The sequence below is a fragment of the Ovis aries genome, chromosome 5 (genome assembly GCF_016772045.2).
Source record: "Ovis aries strain OAR_USU_Benz2616 breed Rambouillet chromosome 5, ARS-UI_Ramb_v3.0, whole genome shotgun sequence".
In the NCBI taxonomy this organism is placed as follows: Eukaryota; Metazoa; Chordata; class Mammalia; order Artiodactyla; family Bovidae; genus Ovis; species Ovis aries.
Window position 1 is genome coordinate 48,053,359 of NC_056058.1, and position 23,566 is coordinate 48,076,924.

General features: G+C 40.4%; 1 protein-coding gene across 5 annotated transcripts in view; it reads right to left on the bottom strand.

Moving 5' to 3' along the window:
• SIL1 (SIL1 nucleotide exchange factor) overlaps positions 1-23,566 on the bottom strand; it is a 266,056-nt gene that overhangs the window by 129,250 nt on the left and 113,240 nt on the right. The gene's annotated exons all lie outside the window — the stretch shown is intronic.

The window sequence follows — 23,566 nt, forward strand, 5'->3', positions numbered from 1 at the left end:
ATAAAAGTAATGGCTGAGGAAATTGGCTCTTGGAAGAGAGGAGGCCAAATCCTGGCAAAAACAACAAAAAACTGATAACTTCTATTCTATTCCTATGATCATGGGCTAAGAGGTAACTTCTTTAGCATTAACCCCATCTCTAAAGGAGTTCCCTGGTGGTCTAGCAGTTAGGATTTGGTGCTTTCACTGCTGTGGCTCCAGGTTCAACCCTTGGTCTTTGATTGAGATCCCAAAGCCATGCACGACAAACAAACAAAAAAATCCCGTCTCCAAATGTATGAGATGAAGCTGAGCAGATCATCCTTGATACTCTCTCTACTTTACATCTCCCATATCCAATCAACCTCCCAAATCTGATGTTTTTCCTGCCATGTCTTTCTCGAGTTTACATCCTTCTCTCTGTCCTCCCCATCACTGCCCTTAGAACCATCACCATCTCTCTTCCAGATACTGCCAAAGCTTTCCAACTGCCCTCTACTAACTACAATTACCTCCTAATCAAACTAATCTTTACAATGAATGTTTGTTTTTTTTTTTTTCAAAATACAAATCTGATGATGTCATTCCCCCACCTCAAACCTTTTAGTGGCTTCCCACTGTTCTTAAGGATTAAAATCCTCACACTGGTCAACGAGCCCCTGTTCAGTATCTAGCCACTGCCTGCCTCTTCAAACCTGTCCACTCCTCATTTCCCATGTTCTAGGCCACAATGGCCTTTTTCCATTCCACAGAAGGAACCATGCTTCCTCCTACCAAAGGGCATTTCACCTGCTGTTCCCTTTACCCAGAACACTCCTTCCAACCCCAGCCTACATCTCTTCATTCTTCCAATCCCAGCTGAGAAGCTGAGAGGCATCCTCTATTTACCCAGACCAGATCTGGCTACCCCTCAAAGGCTTTCACAGCACCATGACCATTTTTCTTTTTCTTTTTCTTTTTTTTTTTTTTTTGACCACACTTGACAGATCTAGTTCTTATGCAGCTTGAGGGAGCTTAGTTCTCCCACCAGGAATTAAACTCAGGGCTACAGCAGTGAAATCACTGAGTCCTAACTATTGGACCACCGGGAACTCTTTACCATGACCCTTTTACTCAATCACACTTATCACAATCAATAGTTATATCTCAAGTTTTTTATTTATCAGGCTAATAAAAATGCTCACCATTTTATTCTCAGGGTCTATCACATATCCAAGCATATGGTAAACCCTCAATAATTATTTGTTAAGTGAAAAATTAAAAATGGAAGAGAGAAAATCCTAGCGTTATCTAGTAGTATGAGGAAATGACAACAAAGATTTTCACTAGGGCAAGTAGATTCATAATAATCAGTAGTCATGTTGATAGTTATTTTTAGTAGTAATTTATACTAATACCAGTAATAATAATAATACCTTGAATTTTCAGACTTCTGATCAAAATTAGAAATAAAAAAGAGAAAAAGTACATGACTTTAAAAGTTCAAGAAAATAACAAGTTAGACTGTGCTAAACTGGCCAAGGAAGAGATTAGGATCTCATGTGAATCAATTTATTTTATTTAGGGAAAATTCCAAAATTACTCCCTTCACATAAGCCACCACAGGGGACAAAAGCAACCACAATAACATTAACTTAAAATATGGGTTACGCTCATTTAAAATACATGAAGCCAGCCACGGCAGCAGTGGCAGAAGCAACAGAAAACCCAGTATTTCAAATGTTTCCACCCCACTGGGAAAAAGGCCAAGTTAGAGAGAAAGTGTGATCTGACCTGCTTCCTTCTAGAGCCTCTGTGAAGGGAGCAGAATACTGGAGAAGAATGGAGCAGACTGGGAGGTAGAGGAGAAGTGGATAATCAGAAAATAAGACAAAAACCCAGAAAGGCAAAAAGGCCTGCAAAGCCTGCAGTGTCTGTTTCCCTGAGGGGAAAAAATATGAGTGGTAGATTGTATAATTGTTACCGGTTCTGTTCCATCCACCCTCCATGCTGTGTGACCTCACAGTCCCTCCTACTAATTGGTGTAGTTTCTCACCCTTTGACTTTGGACTTGGCCTGTGACATGCTTTAGTCAGCAGGATGTTAGCAAATGTGCCACAGAGGTTTGAAATGTGTTTGTGTTTGGCTTGTCTCGGAATTGTGTATCACTGTGAGAAGAACATGCTCTACAAGCATTCTGATCCAAGAGGGATGAGAGACCCATGGAGCAGACCTGGACCCAAATTGCAGACTGGAGCTGAGCCCAACCATGGTCAGCCAAGTCTACCCCATCCGCAGACATGTGAGCAAGAATCAATGACTGGTTATCTTTTTAAAACCTTTTACTTTGAATTACTTTTAAACTTCAGTTCAGTTCAGTTGCTCAGTCATGTCCGACTCTTTGCGACCTCATGAATCGCAGCACGCCAGGCCTCCCTGTCCATCACCAACTCCTGGAGTTCACTCAGAATCACGTCCATCGAGTCAGGGATGCCATCCAGCCATCTCATCCTCTGTCATCCCCTTCTCCTCCTGCCCCCAATCCCTCCCAGCATCAGGGTCTTTTCCAATGAGTCAACTCTTCGCATGAGGTGGCCAAAGTATTGGAGTTTCAGCTTTAGCATCAGTCCTTCCAATGAACACCCAGGACTGATCTTTAGGATGGATTGGTTAGATCTCCTTGCAGTCCAAGGGACTCTCAAGAGTCTTCTGCAACACCACAGTTCAAAAGCATCAATTCTTCGGTGCTCAGCTTTTTTCACAGTCCAACTCTCACATCTATACATGACCACTGGAAAAACTTACACAGAACTTATAAGAATAATACAGAGAGTTTCCATACATCACTCATACGACTTTTCCCAGTGTTGATATCTTACATAGCCATAGACAACTACTGGGAAACTAATACTAGTAATCAAACTAAAGATCCTTTTCAAACCTTAACAGTGTTTCCACTAAGGTCCTCTTTTGTGCTATGATCCCATATGGCCCATGGTTGTTATTTCTCCCTAATTTCCTGCACTTTGCAACAGTTCCTCAGTCTTCCCTTGTCTTTCATGACCCTGACACCCTCAAGAAATACTAATCATTTATTCAGGATTGTTTGGTTTCTGTCATGATTAAACTCAAATCATGCCACCTTGACAGAAGCACCACAGAAATTATGTCATGCTCTTCCCAATGCATCATATCAAAGGGCTCATGATGTCAACATGTCTTATACTGGTGATACTGGTCTTGATCAACTGACAAAAGCCATCTCTACTGAGCTTTTCCATTCTGGTAAACAAAATCATGGCAAACTGTGGAAAATAGTTTGGCAGTTCCTCAAAATGTTAGACAAAGAGTTGCCATATGAACCAAGCAACTTTGCACTTAGGTTTATACACAAAAAAACTAAAAAGACATGTTCACACTAAAAGTTGTACATGAATGTTCATTGCAGCATTATTTATAATAGCCAAAATGTGGCAAAACAACCCAAATGTCCATCAAATCTAAGGAATTAACAAACAAAATGCAGTCTAGCTATTCAGAAGAATACTATTCATCCACTAAAAGGAATGGAATACTTTAAGTCATTATGCTTTATCTCAATAAAACTACAATAAAGAAGTAAATCAATAAAATACACAATAAATTAAAAAAGGAATGAAATACTAATACATACTAGAACATGGATGAACTTTGAATGCATTACACTAAGTGAAAGACAGACAGAGAAAGTCATACTATCATATGACTCCTTTCATATGAAAGGTACTGAATAGAAAAATCATTAGACACAGTAAATTAATGGTTGTCAAGGGCTAGAGAAAGAGAGTAATGAAGAATGACCACTCATAAGAATTATTTCTTTTGGAGGGGATGAAAATGTGGTAATGGTTGCATGATACTGTGTGTATAGCCCCTGAATTGTTTAAAGAAAATCATGGGAGAAACACTCTGAGATTATACAAATCCCCTTTTTCCTCAGGCCTTTGCACACAATTAAGGGGATCCACTTGCAACAATTATCACTGTGGTAATGGTCTACGAGCAACTTTTTTTGGAATTAAAATTATTCATATTTTTTTAGTTTTGATTGATGATTGCTTTACAATATTGGTATGATTCCTATCATACATAACCATGAATTAACCATACCTGTATGTATGTCCCCTCCCTCTTTAATCTCCCTCCCATCTCCCACCCTTTCCCACCCCTCTAGGTTATTACAGAGTCCCAGTTAATAGCAATTTTCTACTCTCTTCCTTACATATTTATGAATTGAAATTTCACTATAAGGAAAAACTGTCACTTCTCCATATACTTATTTATCTTATCAATATGTTCTCATAGATATTTTATTCTATGAGTTATAGTTCAATATTATCATTATTTTGTTGCTCAAATTATTTCAGTTTTGGCAACTAGGAGCTTCTTCAGGTTAACTCTTGTGTTCCTTTGACAAGTCCCTTTTGTCCATCATTTTCTTTTTTCAAGTATTTCCTTACTTTCTGGCTCCATAAGAAGCTGCAAGTTTATCTTAAATTTTCCTTTCCCCAGCCTTTGAATCAACCATTTTTCAAGGAGTTCTAGTTCTTTTACTAAAGAACAGTGTTTAGAACCCACTATCTGCATAATACTTTGCCAACAAAGGTCCGTCCAGTCAAGGCTATGGTTTTCCAGTAGTCATGTATGGATGTGAGAGTTGGACTGTAAAGAAAGCTGAGTGCCGAAGAATTGATGCTTTTGAACTGTGGTGTTGGAGGAGACTCTTGAGAGTCCCTTGGACTGCAAGGAGATCCAACCAGTCCATCCTAAAGATCAGTCCTGAATATTCATTGGAAGGACTGATGTTGAAGCTAAAACTCCAATAGTTTGGCCACCTGATGTGAAGAGCTGACTCATTTGAAAAGACCCTGTTGTTGGGAAAGATTGAAGGCAGGAGGAGAAGGGGACGAAAGAGGATGAGATGGCTGGATGGCATCACCGACTCAATGGACATGAGTTTGGGTAAACTCCGGGAGTTGGTGATGGATAGAGGCCTGGCGTGCTGCAGTCAACAGACGAGGTCGCAAAGAGTCAGACACGACTGAGCGACTGAACTGAACTGATCTGCATAATAGGTGTGCTCATTATCACTAGGTTGTCATTGCTTCTGGGCTCTGTCTTTGAATCAGAAATAAGAAATTTATGTATGTGTATACACATCTATATTTCTGTATCTATTTGTCTGTGGGCCTATTAAAAAGTGGGCTTCCCTGATGGCTCAGCAGTAAAGAATGCACTTGCAATGCAGGAGACGAGGGTTCAATCCCTGGGTTGGGAAGATCCCCTGAAGAAGGAAATGGCAACCTACTCCAGTATTCTTGCCTAGAAAATCCCCTGGACAGAGCCTGGTGGGCTACAGTTCACGGGACTGCAGAAGAGTCAGACACAACCTGGCAGCACAACAACAACTATTAGAAAGTACAAGCTTACACTGATACCTCAGACGAGACTGCGCGCATTCAGGGTATATGGCCATAGACTATACTGATACCTGAGACTTCAATCAACACTACAGGGTTCCTTTGTCTCCCCCCTCTTTCCTTATTTGCAACTTCTTTCTCCAACAGTAAGAAAACTGGCTCTTTTTATGTGCAATGTTTTATTTACTGTTCAATCCCAGTATACATACAAAGTAACTTCAAAATTGCTAACCATACCACTGTCAGAAACACATTTACCAAACGAGATTACAGCATTTATGTACAGCTCCTTTGTCTTCAGTTTTGCAGTATCTAGTCAAGGTATCATTTCACAAGGCCGCTTAGTTTAGTTCCATTCTCCCCTACCCAAGTCAGTATTATTATGTTATCAATTTGTAATACTTGGTTCATTTGTTAGTGCCTGTATTCCATTTTGTTGTTCCCATTCCTCCACATCCTGGCTGCTTTAATTTTTTATTTGGGGGCATCTGAAGGGTATGTGAACTATTACAACAGTACTAAGAGAGCAATATAAAAAGAAATTACTTTTAAAAATTTATCATTTTAAAGCTGAGTTTTGAAGTGGTTTGTTTATTGTCACAATTCATTCCAATGGTCCTGAAACAAGGAATTTAAAAGTGTCCAATATAAAGAGGGGTCCTTTTTTCTGAAATTATATCATTACTATCCTTTTAGTGTTAAAATGTCCTTTTATAAAATGAGATAATGATGATGAAGGATGACAGTGGGTTGTTTTTATGTTAAGATCCTTAACTCAGAAAAGTAAAAAACTGGCCTTTGGTCCCCAGAATTTTCTTTTAAAGTTTTCTGGTTCATGAAATACAGCAGTCTGGAAACTACTCGTCTATTCTACCAATGTTCCCTAGGACATCTGAGAATTATTCCCACTGTACACTTTAAATGAGTGAATTTTATAATATATAAATTTTATCTCAATAAAGTTGTTTCGAAATTTCATTTCTTTGGATAAAGCAGTACTTCTTTTGAATCCTGGAACAGTAATTAGACTATCAAATATAGTCCAAGGTGACAGCAAGTATTACTAGAAGCCAAGAAAAAGCTAACTTCAAAGCCTAAACACAAACTCAGAAGCACAGTTATGCGTAGGGTAGGAAAAAGAAAATGAGCCTAGAAAGCCTGAAGCCATCAAACATCTGGGCAAGAGGAATACTGGCAGAAGGGCAAGTAAGAAATATTGATCTGAGATGTAGAAGTCAACTCAAATGCCCATGGGAGACAGACAGGCAAATAAAACAGATGAGTGCGGAAGGCCATCTGTAAGACAACAGGGATTAGTGAGGGCTGAAGAATAAATGCCCTCTCTAAAAGCATTCAAATTTTTAAATATAAAAGCCAAACAAAACATACCTATATTTGGAATTCAGCCTACAACCAATTTGCAACTCCTGGAAACGATGCTTCACCTATTGACAAATCTTGCCTGACTCAATATTTGTCCCCACTCACCCAACTGCCCAGTAATTAGAAACTTAGCCTCCCTGGGCTCAGAGTGGCAGCATCCTCCTTGGGTAGTACCCACAAGGAGCCCTCTGTATAGTCTGACTGCCTTGCTTCAGGGGAGCCAGGGCCAGCTGAGATGGATGCCACAGTGTCCTGGTTTCTGTGATGGCATCAGATGCCTAGGAGTAATATGTCTTTGGGAGGCATAAGAGGTATGGGATGTCCTTTGTGGGTGTCGACCTGGAAACATCCCCCTCCAGGGACCCCTGGGCTCTTTCAAGTTAAACATGGATACAACAGCAGAAAAATCTAGGGCTGCTCCTGCATGACCTGCTCAGATGAGAACTGGCCATCGACCACGAGCAAGGGAACTCTGCTACCCACTCGGCTATTTCTTTGAGAGCCAGTAAAAAATCAGCCAAATTCCTTTTTCTTTCTGAATCTTCATAACCTTATGTGTCAAATGACAAGAATCTATTGTACTTGCTTTGACTAATGTGTTAGATTGTTGTGAAGAATAAATGAGAAAACACTGTGTCAGAGCTCAGAAGAAGTTAAAAGTGCTTCAGGAAACACAGCCCCAAAAAGGTAAATGTCAACCAGGATGAAGCAAAGACATTTTATTTATCAAGTCCTGTAGGTATATATGTGTTAACAAGAGTGAAAATTCCCAATTATGCCGAGTTTCTGAAGGGCAAGGACCAATTACTTGTGCCCACAACTCAGGCTCAACTCTAGCACACAGTAGGCCACCAGAAAGGTCAGCTTGAATGCCAGCCTCCTGGCCCCCACTTCCAAGACCAGAATTAATAGAAGGAATACAGGACAGGAAGCAATGCCACTCACCTCCAGGCTCCTAACCAGGGCGAGTCAGAGCTGAGACTTCATAAGCCCGGTTGCCATGACTACCACAGCCCTCTCCTCCTGCTTTTTTATTTCAAAACCCCAAACAAGTCCTGGCAAGATCCTGGCTTCACACAAATGAGCATCTATCCTGTCTCCAAGGCAGGACTTGAACTGAACCAGTAACAACAACAAAAAAATGTGCACAGACCTCTCTAGGGTGCTGAACCCTGAACCAACGCTTAATGTTTTTTGAAGGGAAACACAAATGGAGATCTTTTTTGTAAGCAGCAAAACACAGAGTGAATCAGTCTGTCTTGTCATTAAATTCATGCATTTCCTAAAAGGACTTAACAATGGCAAAACAAGAAAAAATAAAAATATTCTCCAAAGTTATTTTTTTTCACTCTGCCACATAATCTACAATCTGGGCAGAGCCTTAGAAGAGTTCTCTGGCAGGGCTTTCAAGCAAGGGTGGAAATCCTGCACTAAAGCCCTTCAGATCAGGAGACTCCACAGTCTTCCTCTGGGAATAGCTATCCTGATAGCTCCCACCACATTCCAGAACTACCCTCCAAAATTTTATCTGCTGTGATCTAACCAATGTCTCCTTTCCAGTTCCAAGAAGAGACAACAGCTGTTCACAAATCTCTGCCCACAGAATTCACAACAGCAGTGCTCTTCAAGTATAAGGACTAGCCGTGCTACCAGGAGGATTTTCTGTGTTTCAGCTGAACAGCCATCAGGACAAAGGCTCAAAGTAACCATATCTAGGACACAGTGAGTCTTTGTCCACAACTGGTTGGTCAACAAGCATATACTGAAGATTAGGTAAGAGCCTGCCTGCTCCATTCTAGGCATTCCTTCTACCACAGCTTACTGGGTAGGATACCACATCAACAAGACCAATAGCTGCCACTGAGGAATATGCAAGGAGATCCACCCAGTCCATCCCGGAGGAGATCAGTCCTGGGTGTTCATTGGAAGGACTAATGCTGAAGCTGAAACTCCAATATTTTGGCCACCTGATGCGAAGAGCTGTCTACATTTGAAAAGACCCTGATGCTGGGAAAGATTGAGGGCAGGAGGAGAAGGGACGACTGATGATGAGATGGTTGGATGGCATCACCGACTCAGTGGACATGAGTTTGGGTAGGCTCTGGGAGCTGGTGATGGACAGGGAGGCCTGGCATGTTGTGGTTTCATGGGGTCGCGAAGAGCTGGACACAACTGAGTGATTGAACTGATCTGAGGAATATAAAAAAAACTAGGAAGAGGAGTAACAACATTCAGAGTCTCAGTTTTCTGGCAAGCAAAGAAGTGGGCATATTCAGGGGGCAATGAGTAACTCCTTCTGAAACTCAGCATATAACAGAAAGATAAGAAGTAAGGAGACTAGTTAGAAAGATATTATACTTGACCTAATCAGATACAATCAAGCCTGAACAAGAGGAATGGGTGGGGAACGGGAAGAATGAGACAGCAGTAAGGGATGACAGTATTTTGACCAGAAAAACAAGGAATTCTTCTGACAGTGGTCAGTCCTCCTTCCTTAGAAAGGTCTTCCTCAGACCTTTAAGCATGTACAGTGCCTCCTTCCACTAGCCCAGGAGACCTGTCAGAGCCCCACAGTTTAGTGAATCCAGGGGTAAAGGAGAACAGAGGGGTACTTTCACCCAGAAATCCAAGATGGGCATCCCACACCTGGTTCCTAGCCCACTGGTTTCCTCTGTTCCCCTTTCATCTCTACCCTCAACATGTTTCATGTTCCTCGATAGCTCAGAAGACCCAGTGAGACTAACAGATAGAGCGCAGCCCCTTACTCAGAGAACTTGAGCTTTTACATCCATGGGAACTGGTTTTCAATAATCCTATTGATTGCTAGAGTCTACTAGTTACTGTCATTTCTTTTTTTAGAGAGATACTCCCACTGAGGCATCCCAGGGAGCTCAGTAGAATGATGAGCTCTGAAGAATCCGCCTGCCATTGCAGGAGATGTGGTTCGATACCTGGGTCAGGAAAGATCCCCTGGAGCAAGAAATGGCAACCCACTCCAGTATTCTTACCTGGAAAATTCCATGAACAGAGGAATCTGGCAGGCTCTAGTCCATTAGGGTAGCAAAAGAGGTGGACAAGACAGGACTGAGCACACACGCTTATTCCCCACCTATTCTCTCAAACCTACAAAATCTTGAATATATACAGATTTCACGTTTTCGATTGTGCATATGTGTATCTATTGGGGGTGAGGAGACTGGGTAAAGACTCAAGAAAATTGGAAGAAGAAGGAACCATTATGAGACCAAAGGCCAGGCAGTTGGAAATAAACTGCAAATAAAATAAACAGCAAAGCTACAGTTCTTCCAGCTCTCGGATCCCACCACTTAGAAATTGCTACATCAAATGAAACCATATTTTAAAAGTCTCACTGCAATTGAAGTTAACTGTGAGATACTGACAATGAGCTTCATTTAATAATGAGGAGGGGAAAAAACAGCAATTGGGAATGAAGAAGTTAAATGTGCCCTTTTCCCAGAGGTCAGGGACCATAATTCCACTATAGCTCATTTCTTGGAGAAGACTCTTGGGGATTCCAGAATGCCTGCATTTCCCACCCAGGCACAATTTCATTAACAGCTCATTAGCAAGAGTGGCAACCATTTCTGACTCTTGTTTTTCATATTTATTGGTTAATTGACACTTTGAATACAAGTTGACTAAGGACCAAATGAAAGTGCTAAAACCATTCATTAGTCAAATTTAAAACACAAAGATTGTATTCTAAACACACACTTTGTTCTCATTTATTTTCCACAAACAGAAGTCATAATTTAATAAGGGGGCTAAGAAACAAAGTGCCAAGATACTGCGCTTTAATTTTTAATCCTTTTTTTCCTACCCCATCAGTCCCCAGGGATCCTGACATCATAATTGGCTTTGTTTATTCTCTTCAACAGCACCTGTTACCTCCACAGTCAAACATGGTTGTGTGAATAATTTCAAAACAATACCAGCTACTCCTGACCTCTATAATTTCCTCAGTGTCTGCTGCAAAAGCCCCCCAGTTTGGATTCTCCCTGCAGTGGAAAGAGGAAATCCATAGGTATGAGGGGAGCAAAATTCCTAGAGCTAAGTTTCTCTCTAGATCAGCTGTAAAGGAAGGGACTCAACTCCCTTCCTTTTTGAGGGAGGGGGGGCAGAATGCAAATAAGAAGGTGAAAAGATGCCGGTGGAGCAATGGATACAGTGTAGAGAAGGCAGTCAAAGAAACAACCGGTCCCAAGTCCTTGCCCCTGCATTATGAAAAGGCCCCGCTTAAATGCAGGCAACTTGAACAACAAAATGAGGTTAGTTACCGGAGCCTTCTTTCACCTAGCAAAATGTAATAACAATCCCAATTTGTTGCCTCTCAGCTTAAAGTTTTGGATCATGTGTATTAAGAGACCTACTAAGTGTGCTGTGTTTTGCTTTCTTCATCTGCATTGCTAGTTTCACCAGAAGGAGCTACAGCCTCTAGCACTTGGGTTACTTGGGCAATTATCCAGTCCAGAGGTAGAGGGCATAGGCCAAGGAAGACCCAGATTCCAGGTCCAGTTCCACCACTTAATAGCGTTAAGATCTTGGGACAAATAAGCTTTGTGGCCTATGTATAGAATGGGGCTCCAAGTATTCACTTCAGAGAGTTCACAGAGATCACTGTGAGGAGAGTAAGAGATAAAGCAAGCGGGATGCTTAGGGCTGACTCCAGAGAACTCTCAATAATGGTGTTTACAGACTCCTGTCTCTCTGTGACTTGTTCAGTTTTCCCAGCTATGGGACAGGGACCATTACAGATGGTTAGACTGAGTGTTAACAGGCTCTCAGTATGTATCTGACTAAATTCTGTAGGGGATAAGCGAGTACATGATTTTTGTAGAATTTTCAGGTCGGACTGAAGTCAGTTCAGTAACAATGAAGGTTTCAGGGCATACAAATTGAGAGGGCAGGTGGTTAAACCAGGCCTCTACCACACTGAAAACACACACTACAGCATTCCTTGGCTGGGGCCAGGCGTAGGCCAACCAAACCCACTTAAGATGGAGCAGTTTCAGGCCTCCCTGGTGGTCTGCTGCTGCTGCTGCTGCTGCTGCTAAGTCGCTTCAGTCGTGTCCAACTCTGTGAGATTCCATAGACGGCAGCCCACCAGGCTCCTCCGTCCCTGTGATTCTCCAGGCAAGAATACTGGAGTGGGTTGCCATTTCCTTCTCCAATGCATGAAAGTGAAATTGCTCAGTCGCGTCCAACTCCTAGGGACCCCACGGAGTGCAGCCTACCAGGCTCCTCCGTCCATGGGATTTTCCAGGCAAGAGTACTGGAGTGGGGTTCCATTGCCTTCTCCTCCCTGGCGGTCTAGTGGTTAACAATCTGCCTGCCAATGGAGGTGACACCAAGGAGTTCAATCCTTGGTCTGGGAAGAACACACATGGCAAGGAACAACTAAGCCCATGTGCCAGAACTACCAAGCCAGCGCTCCAGAGCCTGTGAGCCACGACTACCGAGCCTGTGCTGCAACTACTGGAGCCCGAGCACCTAGAGCCCATGCCCTGCAGCAAGAGAAGCCACCACAGTAGGAAGTCCAGGCACAGCAACAAGAGGAGGCTCCCACTCGCCACAGCCAGGGAAAGGCTGTGCACAGCAGCAAAGACCCAGCGTAGCCAAAAATAAACAGATATGTTTTTTAAAAAGATGGAGCAGTGTCTACCTCTACCATTCCCCAAGTCAGAATAGAAAACAGAAGCTATATCCATAAGTATAACTTAAGCAAATGTGGGAGGGATTTAAATGAGAAAAACTGCCCAGCCAGCAACAAGGAGAAGGGTTTCTGGTTTCCCTATAAACTAAATTCAAACACAGGGTGAAGCCAGTTCTGTGACAATGCACCATCAGGCTTATAAAAGCAGCTGCCCTGCTCTGGCTTCATGTTCCTTGGGGGATCTTGCTTGCAGGTGCCCATCCAAGCATGGGTGGGATGTTCCAGGCCACTGGGCACAAGGTTGGTGCTTCAGCAAACCTGCTGATGTGTACACTTCTGACAAGCAGTCTGCTTTATACTTCCAACCCATCACAACAGCTGATGCTGCCCCCAGCTGTGCCTCCCCACAAAGCTCCCAATCCTGAGCACTTAAACTCTGCAACTGTCACTTGATTATATGCACTCTACCTGCTACACACTCTCAAGTGCCCTATAAGAACCCAGGCAATGCCTGGAAGTTCTGGCCTTGGTGCTTGCTACCATTCAAGAGTGAATTCACTCCCTATTGAGGGATTCTGGTATGGATCCCTTTTGACAGAAGTCACCTTACAAAAAGCCATCTCCAACACACCCTCTTCCCCCTGCCATTTTAAATTTATGAGAGAAGGCAAACCCTTCACAACTCCAGTGTCACCAGCACCAAGAGCTAGAGGTCATGAGGAGATCATGAGACCTAATCTCCACTGGAAAAATACAAGATTCTTCCTTGGGCCATGCCTCCTGCCACTACAGGCAGAAGGAACATCCCTGAGGAAACTCTGTTGGCACTCCCCTTCCTAAAAACCTTCAGTAGTTCTTCACTACCCTCCCAAGCACCAATACCCCAGCTGGGGTTCAAGGTCCCCCTAACACAACAAAGTCCCTGCCTGATATTTTCTGCATTATCTCCCCTCATCCACAAATACCCCATTCTCTGGCCAAACTCTTTCACACTTTCTTTGGTCCTTGATACTGCCCTTTACTTGCTTTTACTCTGTTGAATTTAAATTCATTTTTTAAAGGCCTAGCTCAAACAACGCTATGCAGTTTTATACATTGTTTTCCCTCCCTTTCAACCTTCAGTATCACTTATTCCTCTCTAATGGCACGTCCTCTATTCATTTTTTCTTACTCATCTGGATTCTTTGATACTTATTCAACAGGTATTTACTAACCACCTACAATATGGAGGGTTTTAGGGAAATTAAGGATGAGACATGGCCTCTCTACACTTAAGGAAATCACTGGGCTAGTGAGGGAAACAAATATATAAAAACATGATATTTGACAAATTTTCCCTGGTAAGTTAAATTCCCCCTGAAGTCAGAATATCTTTATATTCCTACATTACTAAACAAAAGTGCCTGGTAGTAAATGTCCACTGTGTATATATTTCAAAACAAAAATAACAACTTTATGAGATGAAAAACAATTTCTTTTTCTGAAATGTGGCGAAAAGGGATGTATTGCTGCAAAGACAGCCCTTAACATGGGATCATTGGAAAGTAAAATCTAGTAAATACAACACATATTTTTAAATGCGTTTTAATTCCACAGTATCACTCTTCAACCCACAAGTTAAATGAGATAGAGGTACAAAGACTAAGAACTGCACAGAGGAATATCCTTGGCATTCCAGTAGTTAAGACTGTATGTCTGACCCCTGGTCAGGAAACCATGCTGCATGATATGGTCAAAAAAAAGGACTGCACAAAAAGGAACAGAAAGCAACAGCTCAAAACAGAATGAGAGACCTACACTGTTGATGGGAATATAAGCTGGTACATGCACTGTGGAGAACAGTGTACAGCCTCCTCAAAAAACTAAGAATAGAATTTCCATATGATCCAGCAATCCCACTCCTGGGCATATACCTGGACAAAACTATAATTCGAAAAGAATTATTACCTTATGTTCACAGCAGCACTATTCACAACAGTCAATGCATAGAAGTAACCTGTATGTCCATCAACAGATAATGGATAAAAAGGATACACATACACACACACCCACATACATACATACAAGGGAATACTACTCAGCTGTAGAAAAGAATGAAATAATGTCATCTGCAACAACATGGATCAAACTGGAGATTATCATACTAAATGAATTCAGAAATAAAAAGACAAATACCACAAGTCACTTATACGTGGGATCTAAAATACGACACAAATGAACTTATCTATGAAACAGAAATGGACCCACAGAGCGAACAAACTTGTAGCTGCTGGGGGCGGGGAGGGGGATGGAGTGGGAGTCTAGAGTTAGCAGATGCAAACTATGATATATAGAACGAATAAACTACAAGGTCCAACTGTATAGCACAGGGAACTATATTCAATATCCTGAGATAAATAATGGAAAAGAATATGAAAAAGAATGTACACACAGGTATAACTGAATCACTTTGCTGTATAGCAGAAATTAACATAACATTGTAAAGCAATTATACGTCAATAAAAAATTTTTCAAGAAAAAATGAATAACCACCACCACCAATAAAACAGAATGAGAAAGAAGTACAGTTGAGCTCTTCTTAACTGTTAGTAAACTACATTCATCAGAGTTCATTGTGGACTTCAGAGTACCATAACCTCTGATTACAGGCTTCAGTGGATGAATATTGGCCAAAGCTCTACAATTGCTCTTTATCCCTAAACTTTCAAGTATTCCCAAGTCCACCAAACAGAAGCAAGAGAGATCTGATGGCTAGGAAGGCAACAACAAGAACTATGTCACCTAAGACCAGTTGGTGAAGACTATAAAACTGTATGTGAAATATTTAAGTATACAATTACATTTTTCTGAGATGGTTTATAGCTTTCAGCAGTTTCCTAAAGAGGTCTGTAAATCTTTCTCCCAGTACACATATAAACATGCATACCTTGGAGTGGCTATAGGCCAATACCAGGAAGGCTACACAGTAAGAGGCATTCTAATACACTGTAGGTAAAGATACAAATTTGCGCAATGCTTTTGGGCATCTGGCAACATCTATTAAAACTGCAACTGTTCATTTCATTTAACCCAGTGGATTCCACTTGTAGGAATGTATCCAATAGAGACAGTAACAGAACGGCACAATGATACATTGACAGAATGTTCATTATAGCATTTTAATAAGTGCAGACAATGAGAAACAAAACAAAATGTCCATCAGTAAGGGATTTACTATACAATGCAGCTTATGCCTTCAAAGGAATACAATCATCTCCACCAAAGAGGAAAGAGAATTATACTGACACTAAAAAGAGGACTGGGATTTCCTTGTAGCTCAGCTGGTAAAAGAATCTGCCTGCAATGCTCTGTTGGCTCAGATGGTAAAGAGTCTGCCCACAATGTGGGAGATCTAGGTTCAATCCCTGGGTTGGGAAGATCCTTTGGAGAAGGAAATGGCAATCTACTCCAGTATTCTTGCCTGGAAAATTTCATGGACAGAGGTGCCTGGCAGGCTACAGCCCATGGGGTAGCAAAGAGTCGGATACCATTGAGCAACTTCACTTTCACTTTCAAAAAGATGACTAAGACTATGCAAAAAGAATAAGCTACAAATTTCATCTTTCTTTTTAAAGAACATATATGTTTAATACGGCAGCAGTATAAGCTTTTAATGTATTCAAACCCTCACAATTAAAACAGACTCAGTGACTAGATAGCAAAACAAATCCTACAGGCAATATTTATATCAAAATGAAGTAAAAAGACACCTACAAATTCCCAGACAGAAGTGAAGCAGGTGAAGACAAATCACCACTACTACGTGGAATCAGTCTCTGTTGGGGAGGACACAGGAAACAACAGGTATCCAACAAATTTGAAACAGGAGAAGCCCAAAGTAGGTAGGTAGTCAGTAGGTATTCACACACACACCAGAACAGGCCAATGGGAGAACAGCAGGTGAACCTAGGAGGGATTTCCCCCAGTCTAATAATAGGTAAGTACAAGAATCCTGGTGGTATATACTTGGTGGCTAGAGCAATAGAGCCCTACTGAACTCTCAAATTTAATCAACCAATGCTCCCTATTAGAACACTGAGAAGTTAGGACAGGGACACTGAGAAGACACTTCTGGAAGGGACATCAAAAATTAAGCAGAACTGAAATAATAGCAATAAAGGAAAGAGAAGGTCCAGATAAAAATGCCGGAAGAAAACAGAGCCAGGAATCCTCACAGAGCAAACTGCCATGCTTTAAAATACCATAAGGAAACAGAAAATGGGGCACTATGAATTCTTTTTAAAAAGGTAAGTAAAACCATGCTTCTTTTCTGATAATTCAAGAAATCAAACTTCACATAAAAAATGACTTGAAAAAGACTGAGTTCAAAACCTATAAAGTTATCATAAGAAAGAAAAATAGAATTAGGAGAGGAATAACATCTCCATGGAAAATTAAAAACAAGCCAGAAAAATAGGCCATGAACAGACCTAAACTGCAACTTCCTATTTCAAAAGGAGCTAAATACATATTTTTGATTATACAAGACAGTCAAAAATAAAAATGAGAAATGAGGTACCAGAACCCAATGAAAGTTAGAAATAATAATCAAAGCAAAAATGTCATAAAATAAGTAGAAGGTGAATGGAGAAAAATATAAAAAACCAAAAATGAATGAAGGAAGAAAAGTAAAACTTATCAGGAACTGACAATAAAGATAGACAAAAAAAGATCCAACATTAAAGAAGAAAACTCAAAAAAGGAAAGAGAATACAAAAAACTGTAATTCAAAAAAATTTCCCCTAAAATAAAATAAGTTTAAAAGAACACACTGTGTACCTCAGAGAATATTGATCAGGAATGTCTGACAGCAAACATAACCTAGTAAAATTATCAGATTTTAAAGGAAAAAAAATCCTTAGGATATCTAAGCCCAAACTTAGATTCTGAATCAGTCTTTTTGCCAGCAAAGCCTACTGGCCGAGAAGAAAATAAACTGACATATTTAAGATACTCAAAGAAAAAAATGAGAACCAAAAAGTTTATGTCTACCAAAAAGGTTTCTGGGTAGTCACTTTATATCTAAAACATAAAGACCACAGACAAACTTATCAATATTCAAGAACTCAAAGAATATTGTTTCAAGGAGTCCTGCCTGAAGAATCTATTAGAAAGCCCATTTTAGACAATCAAAATAACTATGAAGAGACACTGTCATTAAGATTGGAGTGAAGTATCAAATCAGTTCAGTTCAGTCGCTTGGCCATGTCTGACTCTTTGCAATCCCATGGACTGCAGTATGCCAGGCTTCCCTGTCCATCACCAACTCCCGGAGCTTACTCAAACTCATGTCCATCGAGTTGGTGATGACACCTAACCATCTCAACTTCTGTCGTCCCCTTCTCCTCCCACAGGAGGAGGAGAAGTATCAAATATATATATATATATATATGTATGTAATTATTTGTAGAAATAAGACTAAATGAATATTAAAATGAAGAAATGGCTATACGCTCTGACAATATAGAAACAGTACAGCTGTTTACAAATGATGAGCAAACACACACAAAAGAATGTTTTTCAACTTTTTCACTAATCCTAGCAGGGTGGTTGTACTGCCATTCTGAAACTGTAATATGTATAATATGACACAGGACAAATGAATAATTATTATTCTAATTGTATACTATTCTATTCCAGAACCAGGATTCTTAGTGTAAAATAAAAGATACAGATGTAATGCCAAAAAGCTAAATAAAAATCCTGTACTCCTGAATATGGGTATCTGTTTAAATGCATGAAGTATATTATCAGATATAATTCCTAGCTCTCGCCAACTGAAAGACCTGGAAACAATGATCAGTACAGTATCAGTGAGCAACCCTAATGGCCAGAACATAGTCTTAAGACACCATTTCCTATTAAAAGAAAGAAGGGCTTCCTGGAGCAATGGTTGAATTCAGAACTAAGCGAGAAATAAACAGTATGAGCCTAGACTATCTTGTCACACCAAACAGCAAAAACGCTATCAATAACTACTACGATAATACCAAAAGAGCTTTGATTCAAATGACAAAAGACAATATAATTTCAGTTTCAGTAAAAACAGTCATTGCGATGGGCTGAAACTTACTAAACATTCTTAAAGGAAAAAATTCTAATCACTCATTAAAGCTTGACTGGGAAACAATTCATTATCTTGAAAACTGATAAAGTTTAGGATAAATTAGGAAAAAGAATCAAGCATTTCTCCTGTCTTTCCTTTATGAACTGAACCACTGGATAATCAAATAGTATATGAGAGGCAGTGTCTCTTTTTAAAAATTATACAGAGACTGCCTTGGTGGTCTAGAGGTTAAGAATCCACCTTGCAGTGCAGCAGATACAGACTGGATACCCAGTTGGGGAACTAAGATCCCACATGCTGTGGAGCACCTAAGTCCATGCTCCACAGCTACCAAGTCCACACACTCTGCAGCCCATGTGCCAAAACCAGAGAGTACGTGCACCACAAAGAAAGAACCCACATGATGCAACGAAGACCTCTCAGGCTGCAAATAAGACCTGATGCAGCCAAATAAACAATTTTTTTAAGTTATATAGCTAAAAGCAAAACGGAAATGATAAGGTTGAATATCACCATCTTGTAACCCCACAAAAAGAAAGGCAACCAGACATTATGTACTCCCCAATACAAAAACCCAAATCTATTTATAATCTTGTCATAGGGACAGAACCTGAGTCTGACTGAGCCTCTGCATCCAGTTGACAATTTATAAGAAATATTGAGGTGTAAGGATCATGATGAACTGCGTCATGAGTATGAAAGCAGAAAAATTCAATCTGGGAAATGGCTTGAGTTCTTCAACAGACAAACTGTAAAGATAACGGATGAAAAAGGGAATAGCCTAGGGATTCAAGGAAATTTAAAGGATATAACAATTTTTTTAATAGGAAACATTTTAGAGTCTAGGGTGTACACTTGAGTAATATGCTATTTTAAGATGAAATGAAGCAATTAGTATAAAAGCCAGGAGAACAGCTGCATTTGGTGGGAAGGAGATGGTGTAGCCGGGCTGGGACACAGGAGGAGCTTCTGAGGTGCTTCAGTTCAGTTTAGTCGCTCAGTCGTGTCTGACTCTTTGCAACCCCATGAACCGCAGCATGCCAGGCCTCCCTGTCCATCACCAACTCCTGGAGTCCACCCAAACTCATGTCCATTGAGTCAGTGATGTCATTCAGCCATCTCATCATCTGTCGTCCCCTTCTCCTCCTACCTTCAATCTTTCCCAGCATCAGGGTCTTTTCAAATGAGTCAGTTCTTCGCATCAGGTGGCCAAAATATTGGAGTTTCAGCTTCATCATCAGACCTTTCAATGAATATTCAGGACTGATTTCCTTTAGGATGGACTGGTTGGATCTCCTTGCAGTCCAAGGGACTCCCAGGAGTCTTCTCCAACACCACAGTACAAAAGCATCAATTCTTCGGGACTCAGCTTTCTTTACAGTCCAACTCTCACATCCATACATAACCACTGGAAAAACCAAAGCCTTGACTAGATGGACCTTTGTTGACAAAGTAATGTCTCTGCTTTTTAATATGCTATCTAGGTTGGTCATAACTTTCCTTCCAAGGAGTAAGCATCTTTTAATCTGATTGCTGCAATCACCATCTGCAGTGATTTTGGAGCCCAAAACAATAAAGTCTGACACTGTTTCCACTGTTTCCCCATCTATTTCCCATGAAGTGATGGGACTAGATGCCATGATCTTCGTTTTCTGAATGTTGAGCTTTAAGCCAATTTTTTCACTCCCCTCTCTCACTTGCATCAAGAGACTCCTTAGTTCTTCTTCACTTTCTGCCATAAGGGTTGTGTCATCTGCATATCTGAGGTTGTTGATATTTCTCCCGGCAATCTGGATTCCAGCTTGTGTTTCTTCCAGTCCAGCGTTTCTCATGATGTACTCTGCATAGAAGTTAAATAAGCAGGGTGACAATATACAGCCTTGACGTACACCTTTTCCTATTTGGAACCTGTCTGTTGCTCCATGTCCAGTTCTAACTGTTGCTTCCTGACCTGCATACAGGTTTCTCAAAAGGCAGGTCAGGTGGTTTGGTACTCCCATCTCTTTCAGAATTTTCCATAGTTCATTGTGATCCACATAGTCAAAGGCTTTGGCATAGTCAATAAAACAGAAATAGATGTTTTTCTGGAACCCTCTTGCTTTTTCCATGATCCAGTGGATGTTGGCAATTTGATCCCTGGTTCCTGTGCCTTTTCTAAATCCAGCTTGAACATCTGCAAGTTCATGGTTCACATATTGCTGAAGTCTGGCTTGGAGAATTTTAAGCATTATATTACTAGTGTGTGAAATGAGTGCAATTGTGCGGTAGTTTGAGCATTCTTTGGCACTGCCTTTCTTTGGGAGTGGAATGAAAACTGACCTTTTCCAGTCCTGTGGCCACTGCTGAGTTTTCCAAATTTGTTGGCATATTGAGTGCAGCACTTTCTCAGCATCATCTTTCAGGATTTGAAATAGCTCAACTGGAATTCTATCACCTCCACTAACTTTGTTCATAGTGATGCTTCCTAAGGCCCACTTGACTTCACATTCCAGGATGTCTGGCTCTAGGTGAGTGATCACACCATAGTGATTATCTGAGGTGATTGGTAAAGTTCTATTTCTTGACTTGGGTAGGATTTCATGAGTATTTGCCTTGTAATAATTCATTAGGCTATACATTTTTATTTAATTTTCTGTATCTAATTTTATAATAAAAATGGTTTTAGAAGAATATATTAAATATATGTTATTGAGAGGGGAGGAGAGGGTGAGATGTATGGAAAGAGTAACATGGAAACTTACATTACCATATGTAAAATAGATAGCAAATGGGAATCTGCTGTATGGCTCAGGAAACTCAAACAGGGGCTCTGTATCAACCTAGAAGGGTGGGATGGGGAGTGAGATGAGAGGAGGGTTCAAAAGGGAGGGGATATATGCATACTTATGGCTGACTCATGTTGAGGTTTGACAGAAAACAACCAAATTCTGTAAAGCAATTATCCTTCAATAAAATGGGGTTCATGTTTGGGAACGCATGTAAGAATTAAAGATTTTAAAATTTAAAAAATAAACTAAAAAAAAATAAATAAATAAAAATAAATTTTAAAAAAAGGACTTCTATGTTACATCTTATAACTTTTTAATGGTGAGCATGTATTACTTTTAGTACCAGAAAATAAAATATTTATTTTAAAAGAAAAAAAGAAGGGAGCTGGAAAAAAAAAATCATTTGAAATCTCTTACTATAGGCTGGGTTCATTTAGGCTCCCTTAAAATACACTGTTATAACTGGGAACTATCTACAAATTACATACCAACAACAAACATGTTCTAGACTGAGAAACAATGACTCAACAGCATGTATTACTCAGATACATTCTAACACATACTGCTAATTAGACACAAGTCCAACCAATCAAATGTAAATTGCAATAAAGTACCTGAAAAGTATTTTGCTATGGTTGTGATGTTATACAAAGTTGGTCCCAAAGGCTGAGAACATGGGCCTTGCTGAAACACAAAACCATAAGATGCTGGGTTCAACCTTAATGCCTTTATTCCCATATGATCAGAACCCTCAGCCAATCAATCAATCTGCCCATCAAGGCAAAGGAAACCAAACGATGGAAGAGAAGGGGGACTTCAGGAGAATTTGTACACATGTGACAGCGGTTGGATAGGTGGGAGTAGAGAGGATTAAAGAGCTTTTTTTAATGAGAACTCAAGTCCCTTCAACCCCTCTTGCCTCTAGAGCTAAGCATCTCTGAGTTATGTTTAATGCTTGCTATGGAGTCAATGTTTGTGTCCACCCCTCTCACAAAATTCATGTGTTGAAACCTAATTCCTAACATGATGTTATTTTGGAAGCAGGGCCTTTGGGAGGTGATTAGGTCACTTTCTTTGGGGTCTGTGGCCTCATCTAAGAGACCTCAGAGAGCTCCCTTGCCCCTTCCACTAAGTGAGGCCAGAGTGAGAAGACAGAGAGCTATAATCTGGAAGTGAGCTCTTATCAGACACTGGGTTTATTGGTGCCTTGATCTTGGACTTCCCAGCCTTCAGAACTGAGATATAAATTTCTATTGTTTATAAGCCACCCAATACATGATATTTTGTTATAAAATTCCAAACAGACTATGACACTTTGGTTACCAACAGGGAAAGAAGACAGAAGGATAAATTAGGAGTTTGGGATTAGCAGATACAAACTACTATAGGCAAACAAAACAGTCCTACTGTATAGTACAGGGAACTATATTTAATACCTTGTAATAAACTATAATGGAAAGGAATGTATATATACATAACTGAATCACTTTGCTGTATACCAGAAACACTGTAAATTAACTAAACCTCAGTAAAAAAAAAAACATTCATGTTAAATGCCCATAATGATTGAAATGCACAAATCAGAAACCAGAGTTTGAAAGCATAATTATCCACAGAAACTGCTGAAGGAAGGGTGTGCAGACAAACCTAGACAGGGTTCTGCCTTGAGGCAGATGGATGGAAGCCATTACTTCTTAAAAATTTCCATCACCTGGAACTTTATTTTCCCTCTGCAGCACGAGATATCTCAAAACAAGGACATCAGTCCAAACTGCTCTATGGAGTAAAAGTTATACTCCAAGGACTTTTCTAAGTTTGTGGCAACCACTGAGAGGTTTGAAATGATATGCGTGCTTAAGTTTATGTCCAGTCCCACTAATTCTACAAAATGGAACTAGTCCCCTAAAAACCAACTACTCTGAGATGCCCTAAGCAATCCCCACCACTTCCCCTGACTCTGCAGACATCAATAAGAGCGTGCGTGTCACAGGGAATAAAACACGATCATAAGATAATGCTACATAAACGCTGGTGCATTTATGGGGAATAAACGTCAAGGTAAAGCAGGAATATTTATTTTCCATGAGGGAGATAGTGATCTTGTGTGTCAATGCCTATTATGCTGAATTGATTTCAGTTTCACAAATCACTAAAATATTTCACATATGGTTATGGCAGTCATAGTGACAGAACATATAATGACCTTCCACAAGGTCTA